This window comes from Dipodomys ordii, unplaced genomic scaffold (genome assembly GCF_000151885.1).
Source record: "Dipodomys ordii isolate 6190 unplaced genomic scaffold, Dord_2.0 Scaffold404, whole genome shotgun sequence".
Classification (NCBI taxonomy): domain Eukaryota; kingdom Metazoa; phylum Chordata; class Mammalia; order Rodentia; family Heteromyidae; genus Dipodomys; species Dipodomys ordii.
Window position 1 is genome coordinate 35,434 of NW_012267620.1, and position 8,146 is coordinate 43,579.

At 43.0% G+C, this 8,146-nt stretch overlaps 1 long non-coding RNA gene across 1 annotated transcript in view; it reads right to left on the minus strand.

Annotated features, from left to right (window-relative positions):
• Window positions 1-4,777: 4,777 nt before the first annotated feature.
• Window positions 4,778-8,146, minus strand: part of LOC106001767 — a 33,472-nt gene continuing 30,103 nt past the window's right edge. The window contains exon 4 of the long non-coding RNA XR_001175857.1: window positions 4,778-5,005. This is a non-coding gene — a long non-coding RNA (uncharacterized LOC106001767). The remainder of the gene's footprint in view (window positions 5,006-8,146) is intronic.

An 8,146-nucleotide genomic window follows, 5' to 3' on the forward strand; every position in this document is an offset into this window, starting at 1 on the left:
CATGTCTTCTCTCCTTGCTTTACTCAGCACAGAGCAAGTCCAAGAAGCTGATTGTAGAGATGAAGAAGTTCTGAAGCTCTGGGTTTTATATCCTCACTCAGATAATCCACCCTTCCCCACCCTGGACCCACCTTAGAGAGGCTGAACCAGCCCTTAAAAACCTTCAAAGATGATCCACTCCATCACAGATGAATCCAACCCTGGATTCCTCCAGTCTAGATCCAAACCTTCATGATAAACTAGTTAGTTAACACAACCCATGTATCTGGTGCCAAGGAATGCAAGCTTGTCTTCACTCTGGTAGAGTGATCATGACTGAGGTTTGAGGGGTGCATATGCTAGAACAAAAATGGCTTCAGAATGGGCCTTGTTGGTTTTTCTGTCCCAACCACGCAGGATATGGAACAAAGAGGATAGAGAATGAGGGATCTATCCATAAACTATCTCAGTAAAAGTTAATAAGAGAAAATGGTTTGGGATGTGGAGCAGTCCTAGAGCTAGGGAAGTTTCAGCACTAACAGCATTCAATCCAGGATAGGATAGAATAGGATAGGAGAGAATTGGGGAGGAAAAACAGAGGAGAAGTGGGGATGGAACAAGACACAGCACAGGACAAGATGGGAGGACAAGGGTGAGGATGGGAGAGGAGAAGGGAAAGGGGACATGGCTTCATTGAAGGCATCTGTTTCTTTACCTGAAGGTTTGTGCTTCAGGTCTCTTTCCATGGATGATTTTGTTTCTCTACTTCACTGTAGAAAGCTCAGTTCATGGTTTCCAAGTGGGGTCCTTTCAATCAAGGGCCAGTTAACTTTTCCTCTTCATTAGACATTGGTCTCTTCTAAAAGACTAGTTCCTTAGGTTTTACCCATGCAGAAGCAAATGTAGCAATTTTCAGGTTGTTAAAAGCTGAATTATTTATTTTAAATTCACAAACACCTTTTGATCTTCATAATGATAGTCACTGTACGCCTATGCCCAACTTTGGTCCTCAGCTCCATCCAGACCTGAGCCCCTCCCTGCCCTGGAGTTCCCAGGGTACAGCTGGCCTCTCCCTCTCTCTGCCCAGACCCGCCTAACTCCCATCTACCTCACTTCCTAACCTCCAGACCCTGCTGCTACCTAGATAGCAGAGGTCGCCATGGGCTCTCTCTTCAGGGCAAATATGGCTCCTCTATTAATCCTTGTAATAATCTTTCTCCTGTGCCTGCCGCCTCCCCATGGTCTCCTAGGATGGATGTGATGGATCCTTTCAGTGATCATTTCAATCTACATTGCTTATGAACTCTATGACCTTTTACAATGACACTTTTTTCTTTACAAATAGAGTGATATGTTCATTTCTTTCCTTTTGCTTCATATCGCCTATTCCCTTATTCTCTCTCATTCCCTCCAACCCCATCTCCACCCTTGTGTTGATTAGTTCACTGTCACCAATGTCCAGTGTCCCTTATGGGCCCTTCTGCTGTATTTTTTCACCTGCTTTCCACTGATTCTGTGCTCTGCTCCTACCTTCCCTCAGATGTGCGCATGTATACACCATAGATGAGGTAAAGAATACAGAGTCATCTAAAATGATCACACAAACTAAGAAGAGGTTCTTTGTTTTCTATCTTTGGGGTTCTTTTCAGTATGCATATTAATTTATATATAAATGGAGAGGTGCTTGGGTATTGCAGTTTGGTGGATAGGTGAATTTTGAAGAGTATTCTGAATTTACTTTTGGAATCCACATTTTCTCTCTCTGTTGATTCTAATTATTCACCGAAAACAGGGAGGAATTTAATAGCTTTTCTTAGGACAGTAAAAAATGTCAGTAATTCTTCAGTAACAGAGTGAAATATAGCCCACCTTGCTGAAACGGACTTTTGAACCTGACCACTAACTCAGCCAGGAAATCTTACCTACTCAGGAGTCTGAGACCTGAAAGAACGCTCATCAAAACAGTGCTGTCAGAAAATTCAGGGAGTCCACATCTCCAAAATAATCAGTAACAGCTGGGCTGGAGAAGTCATGTTTCAAGTTGTAGAGTGACAGCTGAGCAAGCAAGAAGAGCAAACCTGAATGCCTGAGTATAATCCATAGTGCTAGATAAAAAAGGAAAGGTGTTTCCAGACATGGGCTTGCGTGCCTTTAGTCCCTTGACTCCGTATTATAGGAGACAGAGGAAGGAAGATGGTGAGTTTGAAGCTAGTCTCAAATTCTGCCTCAAAACACAAAGGGTTGTATGCAGAATATTTTTTCGTTTTGTAAAAAGTGGCCAAACTTACTTTCCTGTACTTTACCCTACTCAATGGCATTTAATGTTACTAATATTCCTTGCCTCATTTTGTTTCCATCTTCCAAAGTGGCTGTCCCATCTTGTATTCCCACCACCAAGGAGAGTTGCTAAAGCTCCATATCCTTGCTCATATTCAGTGTTCTCCGTTTGTTACCTTATTGTTGAGAATTTCTTAGGGTTTTTCTACTTATTTATTTACTTGTTTGTTTGTAAAGGTGCTGTCCCCACCCATTTTCAATCGTGTTTTGTGAGTGTCATTGCTGTATTTGTTCCCCTTTGTCCCTCCATTTCTGTGCTGACCATACTATCCTCTCCCATGCTCTCCCATTTTTTCCTGTCCTGTTGTCCTGTTCTGTTTTCTCTTCTCTCTTCTTCTTTCTCCTCTATCTGATCATAATCTATCCTGCATTGAATGTGTCAGTACTGAAGCTTCCCTAGCTCTACTACTGTACCACATCCCCAAATGTTCTGACCATACTATCCAGCAATTGTACATGTGGGTATTTGGCTCCAGGACTCCAAAGTATATATTTACATAAGCATTTTCACATCAGTATGTGTTGTAACTTTATTCTCAATTGTCAAAAGCTAAAGAAAGCAAGGTATCAGTGAATGGATAAATAAACTATGATATATCCAGACAACTTGGTAATCTTCACCATTGAACTGAACTGTCACAACTAAAAGACTTGGAAGAGCCTTAAATGCCTATTTCTATGTGAAAGAAAATCCACCTGAAGAGGGTCAGATCTGTACGTTTCCAACTATTTTATCCCTATGGATAAAATTAAAAGATCAGGGCTGCCATTTATGGTTAGGAAAGAGGAGTAAACACAATACAGAATATGTAGGACAACAAAAATATCCAATCCTACTGTCATGATACTCTCAAGACCCATATGATGTACAAAAGTAGGGGCTGGGAAGGTGGCTGAGTGGTAGAATGCTTGCCTTGCATCCATGAGGCCCTGGGTTTGATTCCTCAGCACCAAATAAGCAGAAAAAGCCACAAGTGGCGCTATGGCTCAAGCGGTAGAGCACTAGCTTTGAGCTGAAGAGCTGAGGGACAGTGCCCAGGCCCAGACTTCAGGCCCCAAGACAGCCAAAAAAAAGAAAAGAAAAAGTATGCCATCAGTTATAACAGATGTTCCCCTGAGATGGAAGGCATTGATTAAAAATAGATAAGTTGAGGGGAGGGCAGGACATATTTGGGAAATATCTTTTAGGGTTTAAGTAAAATAAAACTTTCACTGAAATAATAAAATCTCTTTCTCTCTTCCCTCCCCCTCTCTCTCTCTTTTTGTTGGTCATGGAGCTTGAATTCTGTGCCTGGTTGTTGTGCTCTACCACTTGAGCCACAGCACCACTTCCAATTTTCTGGTGGGTTTTTATTGGAGGTAAGAGTCTCATGGACTTTCCTGCTCCAGCTGGCTTTGAACAGCAATACTCATATCTCAGCCTCCTGAGTAACTAGGATTACAGGCGTGAGCCACAGGAGTTAGGCATCACTTTCTATTTTGAAAAAGCAGGGAAAGAAGACCATCATGAGTTGGTGTGTGGCCAGTGGTAGAACACTTGGCACACTCAAGTCTACCAGGAAATTATGTCTGAGGAATACTGGCACTTGCACAAACACTGTGTTGCCATTTTCTTTTATCAACCCATACTATAAACCAGGGTTCTTATTTCCAGTGAGAAGTATAATTAATACCGGATGCTGGGGATGGGAATGTGGCTTAGTGGTTAAGTGCTTACCTAGCATGCATATAAGGCCCTGGGTTTGATTCTCAGATGCTAGTGGCTCACACATCTAATACCTAAGTCCACTACTCAAGAGGCTGAGATCTGAGTCTGGGAAGACCAATCTGACCATAAATTGACAGGGAAAAGGCTGGAAGTGGGTCAGAGATTCAATGGTAAAATGACAGCCTTGAGGAAAAGAGTCAAGCAAGAGTTCAGGCTCCAGTGTGTCCACAAACAGGAAGGAAGGGAGAAAAGAAGGTGTGAGAGAGAAACCACCAATTCAACTCCAGTACTAGCACAGATACACACAAAGGGACAATTAACATCCAATATTGTTTGTCACTTTTTTAACTCTATTTTTTTGTAATTATAAATGTAATTTATTTTGGTAATTATAAACATATTTGAGTTACTGAAATCACTGAGAATGTCAAGCAAACTCAAGTGTTCCTAAAACCTTTCCTTATAAGGAGAAAGGTGTCATTTTTACTAATGATGGTCAAACCAAAACCAAAACACAGATAAAAGTCCATTTTTCCAAGATGTATGTCCTTATGGGGGAGACAAATGGGAAGTTCTTGGTCTCACTGAGGGAAGAATTCAGGAGCTGATCCATGGAGGACTTTGAACACAAGTTAACTTCTGGCAAATCTACATCTTAAATTACATTTTTATTATATTTAGGTATACAAAGGGACTTCCATTCGGTCTTTTCATAAGAACAATGCATTTTGATCAATGTCACCAGTTTCATTCTCCCCTTTTCCTTGCAAGTCACCCCCTCTTCTCGGTTTTCTTGAATATGCATTAAATATTAAGAGTGCATTATCCTCTCTCCTCTTCGTTTGATCACCTCCTCCCCTTCACCTCCCCAAGTACCAGTTTCCCAGACTTGTTTTTGTTTAACTGTGGGTTAGTTGCTCTTTTCCTTTTATTTTTTCTTCTGGATTTTTGAGTCTGGTGGACAACTTTCATAGGGAGGAGCTGAAAAGGATACAAAACCAGGAAATATATATATCATATATATGCATATAATCTTATTTTATAGTATACAAAGATAGGGTCCTCTGAGGGCAGATTGGGGGCAGCAGGCCCCCTAACAGAGAGCAGCCCTTGGCTCCACTCTCCAGGCTCCTCCCCTTCCAGCTGTCAGGGTGAAGGACTGGCCTGGCACTGACAGCTCTTTCCAGAGTCGGGGTCTTGGGAGTTACACCTTCTGAATTCTCCCCTGCAAAGACCATCCTTCCATTAATCCCTTTGTGTACACTTGACGTACAACCACGATGCATTTACTTCTACATGTCTCATCTCCACTAACCACAGAAAGTCCGGGAGTAGACAGTGCTAGCTGTAATATCTAAGTTGCTATTCACTGGCAGAATGTTCTCTATTGTCTGGCCTCAGTCTCTCTTGCTATTAGAAATTTACTCTCTTCCTTGATATCCATGAAAACAAAATGTGAAATCAGAAAACAGAACAAAGTTACTGATAAAGGACAAACTTGGTGCTAAAGGAAAACTCCAGGCTAAGGCTGACCAGCAGTCAGCTCTAACCCCTTTACATCCTTGCTAAAAAGCAAAAGAATGTCTCTCCCTCTCTCAAGTTTACCAACTAAGCTGGCAGTTTTGCAGTTTACCACAAATTTTACTGAAGCCACTGACAATCTTGAGGCTTATTACCAGCTGAACTGAGTTGCTGTGTTAGTCCAGAGCTTATAATGAAAATCATTTCTGCCAGGCGCCAGTGGCTCATGCCTGTAATCCTAGCTACTCAGGAGGCTGAGATCTGAGGATCACGGTTCAAAGCCAGCCCAGGCAGGAAAGTCTGTGTGAATTTTATCTCCAAAAAAAACCCCACCAGAAATCAGATGTGGTGCTGTGGCTCAGGTGGTGGAGTTCTTGCCTTGAGCTGAAGAACTGAGGGACAGCCCCCAGGCTCAGCATTCTAGACCGACCACTGACCAAATTTATTTTAAAAATCATTACTGTAAAATAGACTATCCCCACCCAAGCCTGTATTTTGATTTCTGTAATCCAAGGATCTGTTTTGACATTTTGTAATCAAGTATCAATAGTGTCAATTGCAGTGATACTATGGGTCATGCTGACCAAGTCAAGATTATGTTTTGCCTATGCTCCTGTGATCAGAGCTATGTTTTGCTTCTATGTATCTTTTCTTCCTTGCTTTGGTAAACATCACCCACATGAAACCCTTCCTTATAAAAATCCTCCATGAAACGCAAACAGGGCTGTTCTGGAGCTCTGAGAGCTAAGGACAGATGTCATGTGGTTAAATGAAAAGCTTGCAGCCAGATTGACTGAGTGCTGTCATATCTTACTGGGAAATTGGAGTACTGCATCTTAAATTGGAATACAACACTAGCCTTGAACAAAATAGCTCAGTGACTAGAACCTGAGTTCAAGCTACAGAGCCACCAAAAGATAGAAAAATATATAAATATAATCAAAGCACTTTCAAAATTAACCATTTAATTTCCACCTTCTGATTTCACATCTCAGGAGATATGGAAAAGTCAGTTCTACACTCAGCTATCTACATAACTGTGTTTTCTGCTGCAGGTGTCTGTGCAATTTATTTCATGAAATCATTTTGATGCCCCAAAAGCAATGTATAATTTATGTGCTTAACTGATGTGGTAAAATAAAAAAATCCGAAATTTCTTGAGAGGGGTTGTTTTTCCAGGGGTGTTGGAGGCATTACAGGAAGAATGAATGGGCTGTATAAGCTTGTAAAACAACACAGGCATGAAAGATGACTGAGGCTTTCCTCAGCACATGCCCAGAATGCACGAGGGAGCCAATGGCTCCGCATGGGCAGACCTGTCAATGTCTTCCAAGACTTTCTCATCATGGGCTGGGCAAGACTCACCTCCCATCTAGCTTCCCAGGGGAGGTCAGCCTTTACAGCATATAGAATGAACAGAAATGAAACCAAAGACCAACAAGGAATTGAGCCACGGAAACCAGAGGAAGATGGAAAGACAGATGCCACCTCGTGCTGACAGGCAAACAGGTGCCAGGTTTCCAGCTGCATATGGAGACAACTGAGTAAGTACGATTTACTCAGGCATTGGCTCCAGACACTCTGCAGCCTTTGCAGGCCTGCTCAGAGGGAAGAACTGATCAAACAGAGCCTACAAGTAAGCCAAGATGCCTATGGATCACTAGGGGATAAGGAGACACCCAGCCCATCCCTGCCTAGGGACTCACGAATATCTCCCCAATCCCCTCTTCCTGAATAACTTCATGCCACAAAGTGCTCAGTTCTGGGTCCCCACCAACAGAGTGTGTCTTCAAAAATTTAACCAGCCTTCAAGAATACCAGGGCTGTCATGAAACCTTCAAACCCAATTCAGTCACAGACATCTACCTTGGCCTTGACAGTAAGTGTCTTGGTGCTCCAAATACCAAACCCTGTGTATGAGCCACTGCCTGGCCCTGTGTGGACAAATGACAGCGATGGACAGGTGGAGTCTGGCCTGTGCCTATGAACTCTGGCTCCAGCTGAATGAGGGCACGGCTGTGTTCTTCCATGCAGTAGAGGTAGCAGTGCCTTTGGCCTTGGAACAAAAGAGAGAACAGCTAAGCCACCAGCATTAGGGGGTGCTGGAAGGGAAGAGGAGGTGCTGAAAATGGGGGCCTTTCCCAGACACAGGAGGAGGCACAAGGAGAATCTAGAAAGCATACTGAAGACAGGAGCTAGGCTTGTGTTTGTCCCACAGCACTGCTTAGGAGACAAATGTTCAGTGCAGAAGCCAGAAAGGAGCCTGAGCCGAGGAGAGAGGTTCAAACCAGAGATTTAGCTATGTGCCATGATAACAAGGCCAGGAAACTGTGTGTATGCACGTATGTGTGCATCACAAGGCCATGTGTACGTATGGCCATGTAAATGTGTATGCGTGTGTGTACCACAAATTTATTATATATATATTTGTGCATGTATCTATACATAAGTGTGTATGTCTGTTACACGCCTGGGTGTCCCTGTGGGAGAATGGAGCTGCCCTGTCCCATCCTGAGACTGTGCGGGTCCCACTGGAAACCTCTGCGGTGGTGACCACCATGGCCGCCGCTGGGGATCGCGGCCATGCACAGTGACAACATG